A 27,002-nucleotide genomic window follows, 5' to 3' on the forward strand; every position below is an offset into this window, starting at 1 on the left:
ATCTCTACTTCTAATGTCTCAGTTCCGTACGTAGTTTCGTTAGCTCGTACCCTCCCCCTCCCATCGAACGAGAGGCCACCCCTCGACCCCATCCCACTTCCACCGTTATTTTTGTTTTTTTATTAACCGAGACAATCCCCAAATAAACCCCACAATGGCCAAACAATATTAACCGATGGCATCCTTCCCAAACAATATTAACCTTTCCAAATAATACTTTCCATACACATCAGGAATCAAATATTACCCGATGGCATCCTTTCCAAACAATATTATCCTTTCCAAATAATACTGTCCATACCCAACAGGAATCAAATCGCATCGCAATCGAAAACAGATGTACAACGCCAATCAATCTTTTCGTTCTTTCCATCTTACACCTCCAATGCCCAAAAATAAAGCGACCAATCATAGTGTGTCCATCTCACCCCTTCCATATACAACAACAAACCAATTTTCAAAACGTTTCTAAGCGGGACAGGCGAGGCCTGTTTCTCCATGCTTCCAGGTCTCGGTTTGGGATCCTACCAGTTTGCCATTGGAGCGGCTGGGCGAGGCCTGTTTCTTTCAAAGTTTGCCATCGGAGCAGGAGGCACCAGTGCCGCCGCTGCTGCGAGCAACAGGTTAGCACCTACTGATGTTTGACCGAGTTTAAACCACAGGGCAGTAAGCTGTGCATGCTTCACAATTTGCAACTTTACCTTTGTTTCTGAGTGCCACAACTGTTCTTATGTACTCAGTAGTAGCCCCAACTGTTCATTATAGCTCCAGCAATGCGCACATGGCCTTCTTATGTACGAGCGAGGCATCGAGCTGTTAGATTTAAGGAATAAAATGGTATTAGAATCACTGTAAAAGAGGTAAATATCTGCGATTAGAATCTATACTCCCGTTCTTGATATGGAGAAATGCAAGCTTCCATTGTCACAATTTTTATAGGTGGCAGAGAGAGGGTGTAAATCACTTTTTAGTAAAACACCAGTTTTGTTCTACAATGCCATATGGAGATATACGGCAGTTCTCAACTATTACTAAGAACTCTTTGAAAGCAGTAAGCAATAAATCAAATGCTAGCTTCCATTGTCATAATTTTTATAGAGGCAAATGGAGGCAACAAATAACCTCCTGCTCCGATGGCAAACCAATCTTACAGGTCTCGCTTCCATTGTTACAATTTTAGGTGGCAGAGAGAGGGTGTAAATCACTTTTTAGTAAATCACCAGTTTTGTTCTATAATTTTTATACGGATGTTCTCAACTGTTACTACATACTATTTAAAAGCAGGAAGCAATAAATCAAATGCAAGCTTCCATTTTCACAAATTTTATAGATGGCAGACAGGGCGTAAATCACTTTTTAGTTACAGTGGTTCTCAAATTATGTAAATCACTTTTTAGTAAATAACCTTTTTAATTCTACAATGCCATATGGAGATATACAGTAGTTCTCAACTGTTTTCTAAAAACTCTTTCCTCAAATAGTATGCAAGGGGATGAAAAGGTTACTGCCCTGTTCCGATGAGCTCACAAATTTTAATGTGGCCCATTAAAACTCCTTGAGCTTCTTGCTGTCGACTTCATCATTTCAAAAATATCTTCCAGAGTTTGATGTTTGTCCCTTCAATGAACTAGGAACCCAGGTAGTGATGCCTCGCTGGAGTATTGGTGAGCATGCGATCGGTTTTCTGCATGTTTTATAACCTGATGAGTGCATTCAACAACATATATCACTTCAGTACCAGAGGAAAATCAGCAAAACTAAAAACTATTTAAAAGCAGGAAGGAATAAATCCAACATTTGTTGCATATATATGTTTAGTTATCAGAAATATTAAGGGTTTAATCTCTGCCGCTTCCTTAGTGCTGAGTCATGGGCTTTCCAAATAGTTGATATTAATGGGTCTGAGATATTGTAGGTTAAAGTATGTTAAATATAGTAGACGGTACTTATTGATCTGTTTTTCCAATGACAGTTGTCTGTGACAGTGATGTCCTCGAATGACTTGACCCCGTTTGGTTCTCGGTGGGAAAGGGTGAATCTTTATAAGCAACACCAACAGCGACAAATGGAGGCAACAAATAACCTCCGACGCCCTCTTGCTGATATCACCAATGTTGATATACTCCTGAGCGAGGGTCCAGGTATATGGAATTTGAACAATATTGGTTTTTAGTAAATTGATTTCAAGATTGGTTTCTACTAATTTGAAAAATCCATTTCGCAAGCCATGGGATGTGCCCCACAACCATCGAGCATCCTGTTTATTCGTGAAGCAACAATACCATCACCCTCAACCATTGAACTCCCCAAAGGGAGTCCAGGTATAACTCATCAGCAAGGTTTAAATGCCTCTAATATTGGTTTTTACTAATTTTAATAATATTTCAGATGCCATTGCATCTGACCCACATCCGTCGAGCGGCCTGGTTATACATGAAGCTACAATCCCCTCTGCTGAAACCATAGAACTCCCCAAAGGGAGTCCAGGTATATCTCACGGTCCACTTGCTCGTAATCTGGTTTGTTTTATCATTGATATATTGTAGCCCTCATGGTGCATGATTGTAGCGGTAAATACGATTAACCTGTAGTGAGATCATTTATCTTGAATGTTCTGGTTCGGATGCTAATGTGTATATATATGTGTACAATAACGGATCCAGCTACAAGGGCCCGGGATGCCAAGAACGCACGGAGAAGAGCAGCTTATAAAAAGAAAAAAGAAGACGAAGGGTATCAAGAACAAATTGGTAAGTTGAACACACGCAGACGGGAATCTTACCAGAAGAAGAAACAACAGGACACAAGAGAACAAAGAGAAAATATAAATGCACAGAGGCGAGCAGCTTATCAGAAGAAGACACAAGACGACACAAGCACTGGTCATGTCTTACCACAACAGCAAAGGGATATTATAAATGCAAAGAGGCGAGCCACTTACAAGGAGAAGAAGGAACAAATAAACACGCAAAGACGTGAGACAGATCAGAAACATTGAGATAGCTTGACACCAGAGCAGAAAGGGGAGATGAGTGCTCAGCACCGTCAACAGGAGAAAGCTATGCAGAACACCCCGTGTGCTGAATCCATTGCGATGCCTCGTCCTGATTTAGCAACCTCAGCTACGGCAAGCACATGCGGTCACCCCTTCAAAACTTACGGTATTTCTTGCATGTGTACTCCACATCTTTTGTTCGTATGCATTAAACAAATATTTACTTGTTCCGTATCGGTGCAGCCATCTACAGTTGCAGTACGATGGACGATAATATCGTCATGTTGGATCCTGCGCAACAATCCCATGGTGAACTAATAGATTATGCTCCTACCGTCATGTCATCCCCCACATACATTCGCAACACCGAAACCGATGGTAGTTATCCCATCAACAATCATCTTTCATTTTTTAATCATTCAACAGTTATTTATGATAATTCAAAAATGTTGCAGGTGCATACATAAGTAGAACCTTTGGTGATGGTGCTGTAGATCGCAACCTCATCAAAAACGATGATCACCTAAAAAGTGTCGACCAGCAAACCAGTGATCCGCTAACAATAGTGGATAGTGCAGCTGATGAGCAGATGCATGAGTCGAGAGCTCAGCTTAGGACGAGAGAGCGATCTTGCAAGGGAGGTATGGTGGTGAAGAAGCGTCAGGAGAAAATTGGCAAGAGAAAATCATGTACGCAGGTGCCACGTGGTGAGAGGAAGGCTCTGCTAAATCGTCGTAATGCAAGCTTTGCAAGTAGGGTGAAGACCCCAACTGCTAGGACCATCTTCGTACCGAAATTGAGCTCAACGGGACAACCAACCATACTTGAAGCACATGGTGCCTCAACCTCATCTACCACGCCCAGGAGTAAAGGTAACACTCCCATCCTTACTCTCCTTGTGTCCCTTGACACTGAACACTCATTTATTGAATCGGCACCCGTGCAGACAACATGGACGCTTACCTTAGTGGTCTCATGAATGATAATGCCAACCCTGACAACCTCTTCGACGATGAGTATTACCTATTTGTTGGTGAAGGTATGTACACCAGCTTGAGCAAGATCCACACTTTGGGAGTATCGCATTATTTAGAAACATTGTTTGCAGGCTCGGTTGCTGATGACATGGAGCACGACGAATTGGAAGACTCAAGTCACAATACCTATGTCGACCATGATCCCTTGGACTATGTGTACTCGAACCTCCCCGACAGTACACACATCCTCAAGCACGCCGCGAACTGCAACCGCTGCAAGGCCAAGAAGTTTGTGTCCGAGGCCCCGGGATTTTGCTATCGCAATGGGCAGATCGAGCTGAAGCAACCGGAGCCCATCCCAGAGCTAATGATGCATTGGTCTAGCCAGGATGCGTACTCTAGGCATTTTCGGGAGAACATACGGTTCTTCAATGGCCACTTCTCCTTCACAACGCTCGGCGTCAGCCTGGATGAAAGCTACACAAATATGAAGTCTGGGGTGTACACCTTCCGGGCGCACAACACCATCTACCACAACGTTCATTCCTTCGGGACAACATCCCGTCTAGAGCATCTACAGTTGTACTTCTACGACGACGACCCAGGCCTAACCCATCGCCAGCCTGCCACCAAGCAATTAGATCAGAATGTCGTCAGAAAATTAGTGGACATACTCAAGGAAAACCCTTACTCCCAGCAATATAGGAGTTTGGGTGCCCACAGGGACAACCTCGACGATTACAGGATAGACCTCAACACGGACCAGAGACTAGATCAACGGAAGTATAATAGACCTCTATCATCGGAGGTCGCTGCAATTTGGGTGGAGGGCACTAACCTAGCGAAGAGGATCGATCGTAGGATTACACTTAGCGGGAATGACAACCAGAGGCACAGTATACATGTGACGGCTGGCTCGTATGACCCTCTCCCTTACCACTCTTCTACCCAAGGGGGGAGCTCGGTTGGCACCCGAAACTTCCTAAACGTGATGTCCCTTGGCCGGTTGTGCAACAACCAAGAGGTAGAGGTGATGATGATGAGGATGAGGATGCAGGTAAGCCTTATGCGTATTTTGTCGTTGAGATGAATTGTATACTTCTCATATGAATCCTAATGTCCTCGATACTCATCCATGTGTAGAGGGGAATAGCAGGTTATGCATCTTGGTGAGAGACTACTACTGTTACATGCTCCAGACACGACCTGGGATATTCAATCCCATACTCTGTGGAGCACGATTGCTCCAGCAATAGGGGGTGGACATGTACATCAAGATTGAGAGTTGTAGGTTGAAATGGTACAGGAAGAACCAGACAAAGATCCGTGCCGACCTGTATAAAGGAGTTGTTGATGCAATTACATCCGGGGAGACCCGGGCAAGCGTTGTTGGAGTAAGGAGTGCTCCCTGGAACGTACCCAGGTGGCGACCGCGACATGAAGCGGAGGCATATCGATGCCATGGCAATTGTCCATACCTACGGGAAGCCTGACATCTTCTTGACCATGACCTACAACCCTAACTGGGAAGAGATAACAAATGAGTTGTTTCCTGGTCAGACAGCGCAAGACCGGCCTGATCTTGTGGCTCGTGTGTTCCATGGCAAGCTAGAAGCTATGAAACACATGTTGTTCAAGAAGAATATCCTCGGTGTTGTTGTCGCACATGTATATGTAGTCGAGTTCCAAAAGAAGGGCCTCCCCCATGCACACATTTTGTTGATCACGGATTCTGCCTATAAGCTTTGCGGTGCTCTCAACCCCAAAAATGTTTGCATGCAACAAAACGAATGCAAGTGCAGATACCCGCGGCCGTTCAATGAAAACATGGCACAGGGCAAGGACTCATACCCTGTTTATCGTCGTCGAGATAATGGTCGGCAGGCTAAGGTCCGGGGTAAAATGTTGGACAACAGATGGGTTGTGCCGTATAACCCTTACCTTCTGCGTATGTTCAATTGCCACATCAATGTTGAGGTTTGCTCCAGCATAAAGGCCGTCAAATACCTTCACAAGTACATATACAAGGGCCACGATAGGGCTTCTTTCAGCATCGACCAGCCAGACGCCGATGGTAACATTGATGAGATCAAAAGATACGTAGACGCGAGGTGGGTTACTCCTCCGGAGGCGATGTGGAGGATATTTGGCTTTCCCTTGTGTGCCAATGACCCGCCTGTCCTACAGTTGCCTCTTCATCTCCCGAATATGCACAGGGTGGCATTCAATGAGCAAGCTCACTTGACTGACGTAGTCGCCTCTGAGAAAGCTTCCAAATCCATGTTGACAGAGTATTTCAAAGCTAACCAAAACCATCCGTGGTCTAGGAATATATTGTACAAGGATTTTCCTGGAAGGTTCACATGGCAGAAGGGTAAGAAGTATTGGAAAGAGCGGGTGGAGCGTTATCAGATAGGTCAAATTGTGTCTGCCAATCCTGCCGAGGGGGAGCGATACTATCTGCGTGTCCTGCTAAACCATGTTGCTGGCAAGACATCCTATGAGGACCTGCTCACCGTGGACAGTAGGCTTTGCGGGAGCTTTAGAGAGGCTGCCGAAAGGTTCGGACTCATCGAGGCAGATAACACGCTCGACGATTGTCTTACCGAGGCAGAGCAGTGGGTGATGCCATGTTCGCTCAGGAGGCTCTTCGCAACAATTTTGGTGCACTGTGAGCCAGGCGACGTGCGTGGTTTATGGGATAGGCACTTCGAGCCTATGTCTGATGACTATCGACGATCACACACGTGCCCGATTGAGGTGGAACAGATGGTGTTGCTTGACATTAGGGGTATGTTGCAGTCCATGGGCAAAGACATAGCTGATTTCGCTCTTCCATGCATTGACGATGCGTTCGACCCAAATGAGGGTGAGGCCAGAGAAGTGATCGAGGAATCCAACATCGATTTTGACATCAACGGCACTAAATTGGCATTGTCGCTAAACTTGGAGCTGAGGGTTGCATATGACGAGATACTAGCTGCTGTTGAATGCGGTGATGGGGGTGTGTTCTTTGTTGATGCCCGGGAGGTATAGGGAAGACCTTCCTGTACAGGGCGCTTCTCGCCAAGGTTCGAAGCGAGGGAAACATCGCTATCGCTAACGCGACGTCAGGCGTCACCGCTTCTCTCATGCCTGGAGGCAGGACTGCCCACTCGAGGTTCAAGATCCCATTGAGCTGCGACGATGGCGCCTCATGCACCTTCACGAAGCAGAGTGGTATTGCCAAGCTACTAAGGATGGCCTCATTGATACTATGGGACGAGGACACCATGACTAAGCGACAGGCGGTCGAGGCACTCGACAACAGCATGCGCGACATCATGGGAAGACGGGACCAACCCTTTGGAGGAAAAACTGTTGTGTTTGGCGGGGACTTCAGGCAGGTGCTTCCAGTCGTCAGGAGGGGGTCCCGGGGTCAGATAATCGATGCAACCCTTCGAAGTTCACATCTCTGGAAAGGTATGCGCCAGCTAAGGCTCGTCACCAACATGAGGGCTCATAATGACACCTGGTTTGCAGATTACTTGCTAAGGGTAGGCAATGGTACCGAGGAAGTTGATGATCAAGGAAACATACGACTCCCAGAAGACATTTGTGTGCCGTCTACAGGCGAGGGTGACGACCTGGAGAAGCTGATTGACCATGTGTTTCCGAGACTAGATGTCAACATGTCTGATCCGAATTACATGACTTCACGCGCAATCCTCTCCACCACGAACGACAACGTCGACAAGATAAATATACACATGGTAGAGCGTTTCCGGGGAGAAGAAGTAATCTACCATAGTTTTGACAGTGCAGAAGACGACCCATATGGCTACTACGCTCCCGAGTTCCTAAATGGATTGACTCCCAACGGTCTGCCTCCGCATGCACTCAAACTGAAGCTCAACTGCCCTGTCATACTTCTAAGGAACATTGATCCGGCTAATGGTCTGTGTAACGGGACGAGGCTTGTGGTGCGAGGTTTCGAGAGGAACGCCATCGACGCAGAAATCGTGATCGGACAACACGCAGGTAGGAGGGTATTCCTTCCTCGAATACCCCTATGCCCGTCTGATAACGACATGTTTCCATTCAAGTTCAAGAGGAAGCAATTTCCTGTAAGGCTTAGCTTTGCTATGACGATTAACAAGGCACAAGGACAGACGATTCCGATTGTTGGCGTGTACCTACCTAATCCGGTGTTTTCTCATGGTCAACTCTATGTCGCATTGTCTCGAGCCACCGCAAAGAGAAATATAAAGATCCTCATTGAGAAGGAGAAGGACAATGAGAATGGCAAGAAGCAAAGCAGTAAATCAAAGAAGCGAAAAAGACCTACCTTGTCCTTACAAACCTCGATGAAGAACATTGTCTATAAGGAAGTCCTTACAGGCTGAAGTCCGCTCTTAAATATGACAGAGGATTTACTCTTATGCTACAGATAAGTTGGTGCTCTTCGGTGTTCTTGTACAGATATCTTATCTTTCGATGTTAGCAATCGAACCTTATTATGTTTATACAACAAGTCAAATATTAATAATATTGCCTCGGATTTGTGACTTTGCAAGTTGCCAATCTTTGCTGTATGTGACATTATTTTCCCTTTTGCTGGATTGCTTATGTAGATTATTCTTTTGTTGTTTTGTAATCAAGCATCTACTACATCTAAACTCGGCTTCATTTTCCTGCATAAATTTTGCACACTGCCTGGGTCACTCCGTTGTTGTAAAACTAGACTCCACTGGAGTGTTCTACATTAGATAAGTTTTTATGATGCGGCCCCAAAGCATGCAATTCTGAACATGCAGAAAACAAAAAAATATAAGCATGCAAACATTAATATTACACCAAAAATATCACAAATATATAAACTTTCATCTCTGTTACTAATTAGGAAGAAGGTCATTTCTACTGAAACTACAATGACAATGTCACTAGACTAGAAAACAACTGAATCTTTAATCCCAGTACAGTAGTGAAACACTGAACCTTTAGGCATGTTTGCATGCTTTCAGTACTGTCACAATTCAGGCCATAATCGTTTGACATAAGTTTTCTGGTTTGGTGCTGAAAATTGGCAGTGTATTGTGAAATAACAGTACTCATAGATTATTCTACTATTATTTATCAAGAGATGGGAGTAGGCTGAATTAGAGCGGGATTAGGCATATGGATACTGGATACACACAGAAACGAGCTGAATTGCTTTTTAAACATGTAGATGCTACTCCTTGCTGTACTTTCTAAAAATACTCCTTGATGTGCATTCAGACTCAGAATTCAGAGCGGCTAGAATTTAGTTGCAAATCAATCAGATACAGTGCACCGGCGAAGTGCTTCCACAAGTACACCTAACAGTTCAGAACTGCAACTACTCCTACTGCAAACAAAATTAAGTAAATTTCAGTGCATCTACTACAAACAAAATTTAGTGCATCAACTCCATGTACTCCTAGAGTACTCTTTCTTTGAAATTCAGTGCATCTACTGGAAACAAAATTCAGTAAATTTCTAGCAACTACTCCTACTGGACAAAAAATTGAGTGAATTAAGCATGCAGAGATACCTTTCACAACTTGATTCACATGTTTGGATCATTTGCATCGATGGATTCAGAGTACTACTCCTGGCACTCCCTTTTTCTTGGCTTGCTGAAGAAAGAAAGCAACCAACCAACAAATTTAGAGGAGGGGCTCGCAAGCAAGCAAGCAGGCCAAGAGAGCAAAGGAGGGGCTTACCATCAGCAATGTGGGAGCCGGGCGAGGTAGCGCTTGCTGAGACGATCGATGGAGATGCCGAGGTCGCCGGGCGTGGGGGGGCGTTTTGGTTTCTTGGCCTGCTGAAGCAGCCGAAGGCGGTCCACGACGGCGCGTGCTTCGAGCTGGACGAGCGTGACGTCGTGTGGCTGGCCGGCGGTAGCGATGGGGACGTGGACGGGTGGTCGGCCACGCTTCCAGCTGAGGCGGCGGTGCCCCCGCGGCGCGTCGCTCGGCGCACGCCGAGCCACAGAGCTTTGAGCTGTCGTCGGTGTCGGGGAGCTGTTGTCACCCTGGTCGTGCCTGTGAGGCCGGGTCACAGCGCCGCGGCACATCAGGGGCGACAACGACTGAGCCAACCAATAGGCAACAACGGCCCAAGAGGGAGAGGCGCCGGTGACGCGGGTGAGGCAGAGGTGCCGGCGAGGCGTGCGAGGGAGAGGCCGCGGAGGCAGTGGGAGACGAGGCCGCCGGTTGTGCGGCTGTGGGGGCGAGAGTGGAGGGAGCGTGGGTGACTCCGCCGTGATCTGGATTTTGTGCGTCAGTGGAAAGGGAGTGGAGAGAGTGAGGGGAAGGAGTTTATGGGTGCTGGTTGGCCCATGATGCGAGTGGGCTTGGGCTTCTTGGGGCCTTGGATCAGCAACCTTTTGTTGTAAGAAAACAAATGCCTAAAAAATGATGTACGAAAAAATATAGTATACATTAAAGTAAAAAAAGGTTATATATATATATATATTAATTAAACATGGATCATCCAAATAAATCTTTTATATACTTATTCGATATATTCAGAATATCACACAAAAAACACAATTTTGAGAGAAGAAACAAAGTATACTTGGTTTATGTTGGAGAAGGGCGACGCTGAAAAAGGCCGAAAATTCACCAAGTTTTTCACAACATAATGATGTGGAGGCGGTGATATCTCTAAAAAACCAAAAAAAAACTATGCCAATTTAAATGTTATCGCACAAGCTGTTCTTTTCAATGTTATTATCGATCTTTCTTTCATCATATTGCCTTTTGTATTCAACCAATTTGTCTATTTTTAATACTAATTTGGCTCATTTTTGTATCATGACGATAGACTATGTTTATATCCCTAGAGATATTACAGTCATCGAATCAATCATGTCTGCCCCCAAGAAAATCAAGTTCGTGGACATTGAAGATGCCTTATTATCAAACGAAGATTTGGAATGCCTTATGAAGGATGATATGTTCTTACAGGATGGTGTAAGACCAATTGCATAAACTTTGTAATTAATAATATAAACAAAATATAATATCGTAAAACATATATATAATGGTACATATTACAGGATGAAATTACAGCTGGCTCATGATCATCTACGAGATAGGGCGGGTGAAAAGGTACATATTATTAGCACGTTTGTTTCTGCCAGATGAAAGAAGACGGAGAAAGAGACATAGAAGCATCAAAATTTGTTAAGTGCATCAAGTATATCTCAATAATTTTTAGTAGATTTTTAGTTGGATCATCCCTTATATGTATACATTGTTAATGTGCTATTTTGTTATCACTTTACATTACAAAGTTAAGTGGACTTAAATTATTATGTAACTGGAACCGTGTTATAGTGTCTCTATCTGTGACGATTTCAGAAGCCCGTGGTAACGCACGGGCATTCTACTAGTGTTGCTTAAATACAGACTAGTTGGTAGTTAGCACAGTCCTAATATAATACATCATTATATATAATCCTGGATTTCTCCTATTAAACACAACATCCGAGGAAAGAAAATTATCCATTTAATAGTGAAAGAATAAAATTATAGGCTTATAATCTTACATATTCCATTCTAAAAGTCATTTCAACAGCAAAGATGATTTTTTTGTATTGAGAATTGAAATATCATGACTGAGTGGTTATTGCTTGTAAGACTATACTGATAGAGTACCATCCAGGTAGACTAAGCTATGAGCAACCAATGTTCCAAGGCTCTCTTGCTCTGAGCTTTCTTATTGTTTCAGTGTAATGGTCTTAACTATACCCAAATCACTACGACTTCACTACCAGCAGTTGGGATCAGAAATTAGTAATCATAGATTCAAAGTACAGTGCATAAAACTGTAGGACTGCATTTCTGTGGATGCGCAGATTGAACAAAACACATTCAACAGTAACAAAATAATGGCATTTAAGGTAAGATACAATTTTATCTTAAAGGATGTTATGAAGTGATATTTCGCCAGTTCATCTGAAAGTCCTATTTCGTCGATTCACCGTGATTGTACTGAAAGTTATCAAGAAATTAGCATTTATTTATGCATGAATGCCATGGTAACAGCAAGAACATATCCCACTACATAGGAAGCATCAAATCCAAGAGCTATCTTGATTTGTTCAGCAAACAATTGTCTGGGAATAAACATATGAATCTGTGTAGGCGTATGCATTAGTGGAATGTTAGCTGAAAGTTGAGACCACTCAGTGTTGTTACCTGGTTTAATCGCATATATCGAGACATATCCATAAGAAACTAATTATTATTCATGGTCCAGACAGGCCATCTTTCATACTTACATTAAATTTGAATATGCAATTCAATGAGTACTGTTTCAGAAATATTCTATCCCCTCCATCCCACAATTTAAGACGTTTTTGCAAGCCGTTTTTGCATATATATAGTCTACTATTATTGTACCAAAATAGTATGTCATATATATCTCTTTCTTACACTTTGGAGCCATTCTTACCTATCACTAATGTCGATTAGTAGCTCTTCACCCTGTTGATTTTTTTCATGTCTGTTATGACCGGCCAGGTCTATGGCCGTCGTGGGCCCACTGGGCAGGCTTAAGGCCCAAGTTATCTTAGGTTTATTTTTAGATTATTGTTATATATACAAGTTGTAAAACTATTTTGAGAATCAAGCAATAAGACTATTCTATTGCCCGGTTCCCAGAGGAGCCGGAACACTAAACCCTAGCCGCCTCCTGCTTGCGCCGCCGCCGCCAACCCGCAAGGACGGCGCCTCGCCGCCGGCCGCCGCGTTCCAGCCCTCGCCCACCTCCCTCCTTCCCCTATAGCCTACGCCCCAGGCAGGGCAAAACCCTAGCTCCTAACACCTTGGTATCAGGTACCCGGGTTTTGACCATGTCTTCACCGCCTCCAAACCCGCCACCACCACAGCCGCCGCTGCCCAACGCCTCCCCCACCGCCGCTGCCACCGATTCCACCAACGCCGCCGCTGCGTCGCCGGGCGCCATGGCCTCCCTATCGGCGCCGATCTCCCCCGCACCCGGCACCGCGCCGGGCCAGGGCCAGCCACAACCACCGCCGTCGCCTCCCCCAGCGCCGCAGTAGTTCACACCGGAGGCCATGGCCGACGTGCTCAATGACTTGGTCGTCGCGGTCCAGGGCATCCGCCTCTACTTGGCTAGCCCGTACGGGCCGCCCCCGCAGCTCCATCCCGTCGTGGCCGCGGGCCAGCAGCCTGTGCCGTGGTACTCCTTACCCGCGGCCATCACCGGGGGCTATCCGGCGCTCCCCTCACCGGCGGCTTTGAAAGAACATGCGTGCCCCCATGTTTGGTTTTGGTAATTGTTGACAATCTCTATGGACTAATGGTTGTCTTGAGTTATATTTGAAGGATCTGTCCATAGGCTTTTCTTGAATTCCATGTGTTGGTTTCAAGGAGTTTAGGAGTTGACCAAGGTGCTATTAAGGAATTATCCAAAGATTGGTCATGTGAGTGTTGAGCTTATTACAAGCATGTCTTGAAGAATAAGATTGTGTGATCATTCTTGTCCACCTTCAAGACATAATCCAAATGAAGAGAGTTGGAAAGATTCAACACACAAAGCGCACAAGATGTACCGAGGGATCAAGTGATCCCATGGTATGGTAAGAATTGTCCATTACGCTTTGTGTGCTAACCCATGGTCTTCGTGAGAGTTCTTTGTGCGGTTAGGTTGCGGTGTGCAAGTTCAAGTAGGATCATCACGAAGAGATCATATGCTTGAAGCTTGCCGTCCATTGTGGCGACAATGGACTTGTGAAGATGTGCAGAAGAGTGGCTCACCCATAGTGGAGTATGGGGGAGCAATCTCTAGTCTTCATCGAGCCAAAGCAATCAAGAAAGGTGGTCCATCTTGAGCAGGAGAAGATCGTCATCATCTAGCTCAAATGGATCATGTGCAAGGAAAAGGTTTGCCCTTGATAGGTTTTCTATTTTACTAGTCTCACGGTAGTTGTGGGAGACCGGGTTATAGGATCAATTGTCGTACTATCAAGGGGGGCTCTCGATGAGTTGCTTGATCGTATCATTCGTAGAGAGCTCAAACCATTGCATCCTTGCATCATCTTTACTGGTTCTTACTTGGTTCTTCTCCTTGTGAGATTTGGAGCTCTTGGTCTTTTTTATGACAAGCTCGAGTTCATCGAAAACGGAGTTCACATGCATATTCTATGATGTTTTCGATGTTGGAGGGTATGCCGGTTCTTCTCGGTTGGAGGTTTCACTCCTTTGTTTTGATGCTACTCGTCTTGCTCTATCCAACAAGCTTGAGTTTGCTCAATTCGGAGCTCATATGAAGAAGTACTGGCAGTTCTGGTTTTCCTTGGAGCTGCCGTTTTCCCCTTAGTTTGCTTGGCTCTGCCCCAGCGGTAGTACCGCGACCCACAGCGGTAGTACCGCCAAAGCTCCCCAGCGGTAGTACCGCTTTCAGAGCGGTAGTACCGCTCCAAGTGGTAGTACCGCTCTCCGAACGGTAGTACCGCTTGGGACCTTCGGCCGTAGTACCGCAGTGCTTCCGGGCTACTGCCGCCTCGATTCGAGTACAATGTTTTTCGTGTCAGGTTTTGTGGTACTAGGAGCGGTAGTTGTGGCGGTAGTACCACTCCAAGCGGTAGTACCGCTCTTACTCCCGCGGTAGTACCGCTCTGGGCCCAGGGCCCTGTCTTCCTCGCCAGCGCAGTAGTACCGCTGGGTGGGAGCGGTAGTACCGCTCTCAGCGGTAGTACCGCCCTGCCCTAGCGGTAGTACCGCTCTGTGCGGGGATGTACAGTGGGGTAACAGTTGGATTTTCCCCCTCCTATAAAAGGGGGTCTTCTTCCTCAATGAACCTCATCCCTTTGAGCTCGTGTTATTCCCCCATTGTTGACCTTCTCCGAGCTTGCTAACTCTCAATCCCTCCATGGATTCTTGCTAGTTTTTGAGGGAAAAAAGAGAGGAGATCTAGATCCACATTTCCACCAATCACTTTCTCCTCTAAGTGAGGGGAACCCCTTGGATCTAGATCTTGGAGTTCTTCATGTTCTTCCTTCGTTCTTCCTCTCATTTTCCTCCCTAGCATTAGTTGCTTTGGTGGGATTTGGGAGAGAAGGACTTGGGCACTCTGTGTGCCCTTGCCATTGCATTTGGTGCATTGGTTTGAGTTCTCCACATGATACATGGAAGTTACTAGTTGAGAATCTTATTACTCTTGGGTACTTGGTGCCCTTGAGCTTGTTTATCTTGGGTGCTTGGGCCCCCTAGTCGGTTGGTGGTGTTCGGAGCTCAATCATTGTGGTGTAAAGCTCCGGGCAAGCCTCGGGGTCTCCAATTAGGTTGTGGAGATCGCCCCGAGCATTTTGACGGGTACCGGTGACCGCCCCCAAGGGTTGCCAAAGTGTAAGGGTTCGGTGACCGCCCCCAAGGGTCGCCATTTGTACGGGTTCGGTGACCGCCCTCAAGGGTCCCTTAGTGGAATCATGGCATCTTGCATTGTGCGAGGGCGTGAGGAGATTACGGTGGCCCTAGTGGCTTCTTGGGGAGCATTGTGCCTCCACACCGCTCCAAACGGAGATTAGCATCCGCAAGGGTGTGAACTTCGGGATACATCGTCGTCTCCGCGTGCCTCGGTTATCTCTTACCCGAGCCCTTTTCTTATGCACTTTACTTTGTGATAGCCATATTGTTCTTTGTCATATATCTTGCTATCACATAGTTGCTTATACTGCTTAGCATAAGTTGTTAGTGCACATAGGTGAGCCTAGTTGTTTTAGGTTTTGTGATTGACAAATTAACCGCTAGGTTTATTCCGCATTTGGTCAAGCCTAAACCGCAATTATTTTAAATCGCCTATTCACCCCACCCCCCTCTAGGCGACATCCACGATCTTTCAGGCTTCGACGCCGCCGTGGCCACAGTGGTCGCCGCCGACACTTGCGGCGCCACCCGCGCTGCCAGCCGCCGCCCCGGGGCCGCAGTGGCCGACCTGGTCCGCGCCGTCCCCAGCCGCGCCGTCCCTTCTGGCTGCTACCGTGCAGGTGCCACCACCGCCTCCGCCCAGCCCTTGCTTGGGCCGTTCCTCGCCGGGCGGCCTCCCGATCCAGGAGGTCCGCTTTCCATCTTCACCGTCTCCGCTTCTAGGCTGGCTTTACGGGACGTCATCTACGCCGGCTTACACGGAGGCCCGGCCACCGTCGGGTTCCCAGTTGCAGCCCGAGGCGTCGGGCGCCACAGGGAACTACGCCGACCTCCCCACCATGGACCGAGCGCCGTCATCAACCCTCCGCACCGCCGAGGCAGTGGGCCATGGCGCGCCACACCAGCAGCCGCCTCGGTTCGCGAAGATCGACTTCGCCACTTACAATGGTTCGGACGACCCGCTAAACTGGTTAAACCAGTGTGACCAGTTCTTCCGAGGGCAGCGGACACCGGCGTCCGAGCGGACTTGGCTCGCGTCCTACCACCTTCGGGGTGCCGCCCATACCTGGTACTACGCTCTCGAGCAGGATGAGGGCGACATGCCTCCCTGGGATCGTTTTCGCGAGCTGTGTCTCCTTTGTTTCGGACCACCACGGTGCGGCAGCCGCTTGTTCAAGCTGGGCCGCCTACCCTTCACCTCCACGGTCCAGGATTTCGCCGACCGCTTCCAGGCTCTCGCGTGTCACGCATCGGGGGTGACGACACTCCAGCGGGCGGAGCTCTTCGTCGGGGGCCTTCCCGACCACATACGCGTGGACGTTGAGATGAAGGGGCCCCAGGACCTTCAGACGGCCATGTACTATGCTCGGGCGTTCGAGCAGTGCGCCCAGGCCTTGGCATGACTAGCAGCACCTCGGGGGGGCCGACTGCCTCCACGACCACCGTCGGCCGCGCCCGCTTCTTCAGCCGTCTCACCGGCGACCACTCCGGCCGCTACGCGGCCCTTCCGGCGCCTTTCGCAGGCCGAGCAGGTCGAGCGCCACCGCCTGGGGCTGTGCTTTAACTGTGATGCACCTTATGCCCCGTGCCATGTCTGCCCGCGCCTCTTCTACTTAGAGACCATCGACGAGACGGAGGACGTGATCACCGAGGAGGGACTCGGCGATCCAGCCGCCGAGGTCGCGCCGGCACCCGCACCCATGTTGGCTACGGCCCTTGTCGTCTCCCTTCACGCATTGGCCGGCATCCGTAATGAGCGGACTATGCTTATCCCGGTCACGATCCACGGCGAGACTCTGGTGGCTCTGTTGGACACGGGTTCCACTCATAACTTCCTTCCGGAGTCTACTATGCGACGACTTGCACTACAGCCCACGGGCGGGTAGCAGCTGCGCGTCACCGTTGCTAATGGTGACCGCCTCCGCTGCCATGGACTCGCTCGAGACGTTCCCATTACTATCGGTGACGAGCACTTCATCATCACTTGCGCCGGCATCGATTTGGGCTGCTTCGACTTCATCCTCGGCATCGACTTTTTGCGGACTCTCGGCCCCATCCTTTGGGACTTCGACGCCCTGACGATGACCTTCTGGCGCATGGGCCGCCGCATCCGGTGGGAGGGCGTTGGAGGCACCCCGGCGTCACCTCCACTCCAGCTCGCCGCGGCTACCACGGAGGCCGAGCATCCGCTGCTGGATCACCTCCTACAGCAGCACAGTGATCTTTTTGAGGAACCCCGGGGCCTTCCGCCGGCCCGGGTCTACGACCACCGTATTCATCTCCTGCTGGGTTCGGCTCCTGTGGCAGTACGGCCCTACCGGTACCCTCAGTTGCAGAAGGACGGGTTGGAGCGACAGTGCGCACTCATGCTTGCCGCGGGCATTATCCGGATATCGACATCACCCTTCACGGCACCGGTCCTCCTCGTTCGCAAGTCAGACGGCACATGGCGCTTCTGCATTGACTCCCGTGCCCTTAATGCTCTCACACTCAAGGATAAATTTCCTATCCCTGTGGTCGATGAACTCCTGGATGAGCTACATGGGGCGCGCTTCTTCACCAAGATGGACCTTCGGTCGGGGTATCATCAGGTGCGCATGCATCCCGACGACATCGCCAAGACGGCGTTCCAGACTCATCATGGCCACTTCGAGTTTTTGGTGATGCCCTTTGGCCTCTCCAACGCCCCGGCGACATTCCAGGCCTTGATGAATGATGTCCTCCGGCCCTACTTACAACGGTTTGTGCTCGTTTTCTTTGATGATATTCCTATCTACAGCGCCTCTTGGGCAGAGCACCTCCAGCATGTGGCCATCGTCTTCAACGAGCTTCGGGCGCATCATCTTCATCTTAAGCGCTCGAAGTGCTCGTTCGGGACACCTTCAGTCCCTTACCTCGGCCACGTCATCTCGGCCGAGGGTGTGGCCATGGACGCCGATAAGGTGGCGGCCATCGCCGCCTGGCCGATCCCGCAGTCTCCGCGGGCTCTTCGCGGGTTTCTTGGCCTTGCGGGGTACTACCGGAAGTTCATCCGGGAATTTGGCCTCATCGCGGCCCCGCTCACGCGCCTCCTCCGTCACGACGCCTTCTCTTGGGATGAGGAGGCCACTTCGGCATTCGAGGTCCTCAAGGGGGCCCTTACGACGGGACCCGTACTACAAATGCCAGATTTCGACCTTCCCTTCACTGTCGACTGCGACGCCTCCGGTGCGGGGTTTGGTGCGGTCCTGCATCAGGTCGATGGACCCCGCGCCTTCTTCAGTCGTCCCTTTGCTGCACGCCATCTTAAGTTGGCGGGTATGAGCGTGAGCTTATTGGGTTGGTGCAGGCAGTATGCCACTGGCGGCCCTATCTTTGGGGTCGTTCTTTCCGGATCCGCATGGATCACTATAGCCTCAAGTTCATGCTGGATCAGAGGCTCTCGACGGTCCCTCAGCACCAGTGGATCAGTAAGCTCTCTGCCTTTGATTTCACCGTCGAGTATCGGCCGGGTCGCCTTAACACCGTTGCCGACGCCCTGTCCCGGCGTGACGCCGATGTGGAGGACGACACGGCGGAGGGAGCGGCCTTCTGCATCATCACCGGGCCCTCGTTCACCCTCTATGCCGACATCCACCGCGCGACCGCGACCGCGGCCGACGCCCTCCTCTTACAGCAGCAGCTGGCGGCGGGCGAGCTGGACGAGCCGTGGCGCCTCGCCGATGGCCTGCTTCTCCACGGGCACCATATCTTCGTTCCAGCGCATGACGATCTTTGTCAGCAGGTGCTGCGTCTCGCCCACTAGGCGGGCTATGAGGGCATGCAGAAGATGCTCCATCGACTCCGCGCCGACTTCTACATTCCAGGTGATCGTGCCCTGGTCCGTGATTGGGTACGGTCTTGTGTGACGTGCCAGCGCAACAAAACGGAGACACTGCGGCTAGCTGGCATGCTTCAGCCCTTGGAGGTTCCATCTCAGGTTTGGGCAGACATCTCCATAGATTTCATCAAGGGCCTTCCCAAGGTGGGCGGCAAATCCGTCATTCTTACAGTGGTCGACCGCTTCTCCAAGTATGCTCATTTCATCGCCCTTGGCCACCCATATTCAGCAGCATCTGTCGCACGGGCCTTCTTCGATGGCATTGTCCGTCTCCACGGGTTTCCTTCTTCGATCGTCAGTGATCAGGATCCTGTCTTCACGGGCCATGTATGGCGCGACCTTTTCCGGCTGGCAGGCGTGAAGCTCCGCCTGAGCACTGCCTTCCACCCTCAGACGGACGGCCAGTCTGAGATTGTCAACAAGGTGATTGCCATGTATTTGCGTTGTGTTACAGGTGATCGCCCTCATGCATGGGTGGACTGGCTCTCGTGGGCGGAGTACTGCTACAACACCTCTTTTCACTCCGCCCTCCGTGCTACGCCCTTTGAGGTGGTTTATGGTCGGCCGCCCCCGCCGATCCTGCCAGTGGATGCGGCCTCAGCATGGACCGAGGCAGCCGGGGCTCTTCTGAGGAGCCGTGATGAGATGCTTGCGGAGGTTCAGCAACTACTGCTCCAGGCCCAGTAGTTGGCCAAACGATACTATGATGGCCACCATCGCGAGGCGGAGTTCGCGGTGGGAGATTGGGTTTGGCTGCGTCTACTTCACCGCTCTACGCAGTCATTGGACCCCAGCACACGGGAGAAGCTCGGTCCTCATTATGCCGGTCCCTTTGCTATCCTGGAACGCATTGGGAAAGTGGCGTACCGTCTTCAGCTTCCGGCCGGAGCGCGCATTCATGATGTCTTCCACGTCGGGCTGCTCAAGCCATTCCGCGGTGATCCACCCACGGCACCGCCGGCCCTTCCGCCGGCCTCGGACGGACGTCTCCTTCTTGCACCGGAGAAGGCGCTAAAGGCCCAGCTGCGCCGAGGCTCCTGGTACATGTTGATTCGGTGGGCTGAACTACCGGAGGAGGACGCTACTTGGGAGCACTGCGAGGAGTTCCACCAACACTACCCAGACTTTCAGCTCGAGGACGAGCTGTTTGCGCAGGCGGGGAGAGATGTTATGACCGGCCAGGTCTATGGCCGCCGTGGGCCCACTGGGCAGGCTTAAGGCCCAAGTTATCTTAGGTTTATTTTCAGATTATGGTTATATATACAAGTTGTAAAACTATTTTGAGAATCAAGCAATAAGACTATTCTATTGCCCGGCTCCCAGAGGAGCCGGAACCCTAAACCCTAGCCGCCTCCTGCTTGCGCCGCCGCCGCCAACCCGCAAGGGTGCCTCGCCGCCGGCCGCCGCGTTCCAGCCCTCGCCCACCTCCCTCCTTCCCCTATAGCCTACGCCCCAGGCAGGGCAAAACCATAGCTCCTAACAATGTCTTTGCTAATATTGTTCAGAAATTGCATGCAACAATAATATGTTCTGCTGTCCACCAGTGCACACTTGAAGAATTACAGTGTATAAGGTTCATATGTGACATTACGAATTTGCATATAGCATCTTATAAAAATGCTCTGCAGGCGGCAAGGCATTAGCTATTAGTTCATTCAGTGAGTATGTACATTGACGGCATTAGTGAATTTAGCATTACCCCCAAGGATATCTTTTCTGATTTGATATATATCATTTTATCCATTTTCAGATATAGAGTTAACAGCACCAAAGGTGTTCTGTGCGCACATCACCCAAAAAATGGACGGATCAAATTTGGGTTAGGGCAAATGTCCACTTTGCATAGCATATACTTGTCCTAGAAGGATTATGTTCGGATTTATTTCATCCTCCTAGGAGTCTAGTTACTGTTAGTTCCAGGGCATGTGCATGAGAATCTCACTGCTTTAGTCCTGCACACTTGCTGTTCGGGCTCCACCCATGAAGAACGTCCCTGTCAGCTCCGAATCTCGGATGATGTGCTGCCTCCTACTGAATCTCCACCACCAGCCATTGTCTACGGTTGGCGTCACTGACACAGACTTCGCGCACCAATGCATGCATGGCTCTGTTGTTCCCTCTGTCCTCGATGATGTAAGGCACCAAGTGTCTAGGCAGAGGGCGCTGGGTCTTTTAGCACCTCTATTACTGCATCTGCTGTACATTGCAGTCTGACAGCACCCTTTTCTTCCTCTTAATTCTATTACTAATTGGAAACAAACAACTAATGAAGAGAAATCTCCCACAGCCGTCGTCCTCTGCATAGCAGAAATTACCATCTCCGTTGCCTCAACCTCAAACTTGAGCTTCCCGACGTTGCCAAGGGCAGCTTGATCAATCTTTGTGTCTTGCGTGATGCCAAGGATAAAGCCCGATGAGATTCCCATGTACAAATTGGTGTTTGATATAATAGCAAAACTAAGGGAGAGTGAGGAATACCTCTAGATTACCTGGGCGGGAGGCATGCTGCCGCACTCGAACTTGATGATCTGCACTGCGTCATGGTGTAGACCTGCTGTTGGCCGGTGCTGAAGAAGCCACCGACTGTCAGGCCTGTTGCGGGTGCAGTTCTATCTTCAGTTAAGCGTAGTGTTCGGTTCAGTAATAGAACGGCGTAGATCGCTCCTCACCGCTCCAATGCTCGTCGCTAGCCGTTAGATATCACTGTACCGTTTCATGCCCGCTACTGTTACTTTTCAGGCTGTTGCCAGCTCTCTGTCCACCTATAAAAGCAGCCGGGTTGTGGCTGTCTTGCCATTGAATCTTCTGTGAATTGCTGTGAAGACTAAGTAAACCTATAGACAATACATATATCATAGATCTGGGCGAGTTTTCCCCATTTCTTCCTCTCAAATCCACTGCCTATGATCTGAGATTATAGCTCGGTCCTGACAAATTGGTATCATGAGCAGGCGTTCCTCGGCAGAAGCGAGTGAAATCGGGGCAAAATTTTCCTTCTAGCAAGATTCCCATCCTATTTCCCTCCCCAATTCTTCCGATCGGCGGCGTTCTCAAGCAGAGGATGTCGGGGCTGTAGTCAGGAGGCGGTGTGTGGTGGCGCTGGCGGCGGCGATTGTTCGGGTACAGATCAGTCGAGCAGGATTGGTTGATCGGGCACATCGCCTGATCGGTAAAATCCCACGTCCGAGCACCGATCCGTGTACCTTGGAGGCGGGATCATGGCGGCGGCAGGATCTGAAGTTGAGCAAGGGTTGCTGGACGTCCAGTGGTAAAATTCCTAAGCCCCACTTCAGATCAAGGTGATGGGGCGCGCAAAGCCAACTGACGAGACAGATCTCCACGAGTTGTTGTATCTGTGTGAGGATTTTGGAGTTTTACAGAAGGATCAAGCTCAGATGCAGGCTGATATGGCGAAATTGCACGATGATGTTCACTCTGTCAGTTCCAAACAAGGAGAAATCTCAGTGCAAGTTGGGAATGTTGAGCAAGTGGTGTTGGATCTGGGCAAACAACTTTCCACAATTAATGCAGTGTTGCAAACATTGGTGAAGAACCCAGTACAACGAGAGGCAACTGATGTACCTTCCAGCTCCCAACAGAGACCTAAATCACCCACAATCTTACAAGAACAGTGGCAAAACCAAGCACTCAGAACAGAGCAATTAAAGAAGCAGTTAGAAGCAGAAAAAGAAAACAGAAGGCAACTGGAAGAATTGCAACTCCACAATCTCCCTCCAGTTAGAGTTACCAAGCCAACAGTGCCTCCTGGTTATGAACAGCAGGGCAGAACAGAGCAGGCAAGCCCTTTCGGTACTCCAGTAAATGCCACACAGCACCCTTATACTCCGGCGTTTCAGCAGTACAACCACCAAAACAGAGATCGACAGTTGTGGCAAGGGTATGCTAAGACATATGAGCAAGACATGCAATGTCAATTCATGAAATCAATAACAAAAGGACCTAAAATGGATTTTCCTAGATTTGAGGGAGAAGATCCAGTGGGGTGGATTAGGCAGTGCAACAAGTACTTTCAGATGTCAGGTGCACCAGAAGAGTATAAAGTGTCTCTGGCCCAACTATACATGATTGGTGAGGCAGATATATGGCTCAGAAGATCTGGGTTACTGAAGAAGAAAGTGTCATGGAAAGAATTTTGCACTAAGGTTACCAAAAGATTTTCTACAAAAGGCTCCTATGACTTAACTGAAAAATTTAATTCAGTTAAGCAATCAAGCAGTACTGTGTCCGAGTATACAAAGCTATTTGAAGATCTCATGGCTGATGTCCAGGAAGAAAATCCAGAGCTAGGTGAATCTTGGTTTGTCAGATGTTATGTGAATGGTTTAAGGGAAGGAATAAAGTTCCAAATCAGACCTTTGAGACCCCAGACACTGACTGATGCATATTGGCTAGCCAGAGATGTGGAACCTTGTCATCCACCTGTGGCTGTTCCTGTAAAAAGGACAACTGTTCCTTACAATAACTACTATCAGAAGAGTAATACAAATTACCCTCCCAAAGTGAATGTTGTTCCTGCTACACAACAGCAGTTTCCTATCAGACACACTGAACTTCCAGCTAGTACTGCTCAGAAAATTAGGAAAGTGGGAGAATGCTGGAGATGTGGAGACAAATGGGTACATGGACATAAATGTAAATTGGTACCTAATGTCCAAGCAATGCAACAAGAACAAGAAGAGCCAGTCACTTATGACATAGAGGAACCACTATTAGAAGAGCAGGAAGAACAAGTGGGTGAAGATGATCAAGCTATGTTTATCTCTGCGTTTGCAATGGGTCAGCAACTTGCAGTCCCAACACCTACAGTAATCATCCACATAAATGGAAAAAGGGCAGTTGCACTGTTGGATTCAGGAAGCACCACATCTTTCATAAATCAAGACTTTGCAGTGAAAGCAAACTGCAACCTGTTACCTGTCAAGCCTAGAAGAATTGCAATTGCTGGGGGAGGCATATTAACATCTACTGCAGTTGTTCCTAACTGCCAGTTTCAAATCTCAAAAATGACACTTTCACACAATTTTAGAACCCTAGCACTACCCAGTCATGATGCAATATTGGGATATGATTGGTTTTCTGCTGTCAGTCCTGTTTCTTTTGACATTCCTGCAAAACAGTTCAGTTTTACTCATGGAGAAAAGCAAATAGTATCTACAGCAGTATTCACTACTCCTGCTAGTGTGAAAGAAGTTCCTGTTAAAAAAGTACAGAAACTGTTGGACAAAGGACCTGAAGTTTTCTTGTGCCAAATAAATAATATACTTATGGATGCACCAGAGGATTTCAAAACTCCCCCACAAATACAGAAATTATTACTAGAGTATGCTGACCTCTTTGAGGAACCTAAATCCCTGCCTCCTCATAGAGCCCTAGACCACACAATTCCTCTAGTGGAGGGTGCTACTCCACCACAACTTAGACCTTACAGGGTGCCTCAGAACCAGAAAAGAGAAATGGAAGAGCAGATCAAGAAGTTACTGGCTGCACACCTCATCAGACACAGTCAAAGTCCCTTTGCAGCTCCTGTAATTTTGGTGAAAAAGAAAGATGGATCAATGAGACTCTGCACAGATTACAGGAAACTAAATTCACTTACAATTAAAAACAAGTTTCCCATACCTGTTATAGAGGACCTTCTGGATGAACTGCATTGTCACACCCTAGCTAGTCATGCATTAGAGTGTTGCATCATGTTTACTCATTCATCAGAAACTTGAAATGGGGATGACAGAACCCCCAGTCCCCTCTGAAATCAACTAGGGTTACTGAAATAAATTTTTCAATGAACCTGAAATGCCCTTCTAAAATGCCCATCATTTTTGTCTTGGTTCAGAACCTCTGCCAAAAATGGTGCACATTTTCCTAGGCCATCCTAGGGTTTTTGAATTAAATCATAAATATTTGAATTTGGGCATTTAAAATAATATAAAATATTTAAATGCTCAAATATCTCCAAACTAAAATGTTTCATGTTGGAAATAATCCAACTATGGGCCAGGAATAGTTTGGTGATTTTTGAAGTTGCCTAGGTATTTTATTTAATTCAACAAAGTTGCAGATATATTAAATAAAACAGAAAACAGAAGAAAAAGGGAAAAACTTACCTGGGCTCCCCCCTGTGCGGCCCAGCCAGCTGGCCGGCCCAGCCAGCAACCGACCCAGCCCAGCACTGTAGCCCTCCGTCGTCTTCCTCCCCTCGCCCCGAAGCTGCTGCGTGCTCGCGCGCGCACGGCCGCGCGGCCACCTCCTGCTTGCCGACGACCTCCTGGCCGCGTGGACGACGCCCGCAGCCCGTCCCGATCCCCCCTGCTCTCTCTCACTCTCCCCGGCTCTTTCCTTCCTCTCCCTCGCTCTCTCTCTCTCACGGCCGAACACCACCGTCGCCGCCGTTCGCCACAGCAGCCATCTCCGGCCACCCCTCGCTCCCCCGATTAGCTCAGAAGCTCCGCCACAACCCCCTCTTCCTCCCCACCGCTCCACAGCTCCCCGGAAGCCCTGCATCGCCGCCACGTCGCCGTTCCCCTCTTCGGGCTCCGACCACCGTCGCCGTCAAATTCGTCGTCTCCGGCGCGTCCCCGAGCCCGCTTCGACGCCCACTGCAACCGCGGTGAGCCCCCGGAGCGTTTCCCCCTTCTTCCCTGGTCTCTCCCGACCTCTAGGCCCTAGCCCCACCTCGGCCGAGAGCTCCACGCCGCCGACGATGTCGCCGTCATGGCCATGGTCGCCGTAGCGCCCAACCAAGCACACCATCGTGCTCCACACCTCACTAGGAGCACGTAGCACGCACCAACACCTCCCCTAACGCCCTGCAACAGTGATCCCGACCGCACCCGAACTCCGGCCGCCGCAGCCGAGCTCGCCGCCGTCAACTCCGGCCACCCCGAGCCCAACCACCACCACCAATAGTCGCGGCTCAACCTCAGCAACACATAGATGCCTTCCGCCGTCCATTTGGTTGCCGGAATGGCAAAAAGCACTCTCGCCGCCGTCTCGGACCTCGCCGGCGTCATGTCGCCGGTGGGGTTTGACTTGTCCGACCTGGGGTTTGACCCCCCAGGGTCACTGACGCGTGGGCCCTGTCGGCCAGGTGGTTAGGTTAGCGCTAACTACTGTTAGTCAACCCCCCTGACACTGACAGTGGGCCCCAGCGCCACTAATCCCTAATTAGGAATAATTTAAACCTGTTTAACCCCCCCTGTCACTGACGTGTGGCCCCCACACGTCAGGTTTGACTTCGGCCAGCCGCAGTTGACCTGCTGACGTCACACTGACGTCAGGCTGACGCAGTAATTGATTTTCTGGATTTAAATTAAATCAGGAAATTCCAGAATATTAATTAAACTTCAAAAATTCATAACTTTTATTCTGTAACTCCAAATTGGACAAATTATATATGAAAAATGATCAGAAAAATCCAATCTATCCATCTGTACTATTTTCATGCATGATCAAACAAGTTAAATTGATGTTTTAAGCAGAACAAGGAAAAGCACTTTAAAAGGCCATGTTTGAGTTTGAAAATTTGAATCTTTGATTCAAATTTGTTCAAACCCCTCTGGTTTTAGTTGCATTAGCCCAACACACTCATATTGCCATGTTTCATGCATGCATCATGTTGTTGCACATTGTTTGGTGATGCTTGTGTATCGATGTCCTTTGCGACAGGTTCTGCCCCCGAGGAGTACCGTGATTACCCTAACGAAGAACCATATCAGTGCATCGAACCATCAGGCAAGCAACCAACCATT

General features: G+C 48.9%; 1 long non-coding RNA gene across 2 annotated transcripts; it reads right to left on the reverse strand.

Moving 5' to 3' along the window:
- Positions 1-214: 214 nt before the first annotated feature.
- LOC123111961 (uncharacterized) lies at positions 215-10,254 on the reverse strand. Of its 2 annotated transcripts, none has more exons than XR_006454951.1 (4): positions 9,699-10,254; positions 9,527-9,611; positions 702-1,700; positions 215-607 (listed from the first exon to the last, which is right to left on the reverse strand). It is a non-coding gene; the product is annotated as an uncharacterized lncRNA (long non-coding RNA). The 2 variants fall into 2 exon arrangements; XR_006454952.1 differs by having other exon boundaries at positions 215-610.
- Positions 10,255-27,002: the final 16,748 nt, after the last annotated feature.

This window comes from Triticum aestivum, chromosome 1B (genome assembly GCF_018294505.1).
Source record: "Triticum aestivum cultivar Chinese Spring chromosome 1B, IWGSC CS RefSeq v2.1, whole genome shotgun sequence".
NCBI lineage: Eukaryota > Viridiplantae > Streptophyta > Magnoliopsida > Poales > Poaceae > Triticum > Triticum aestivum.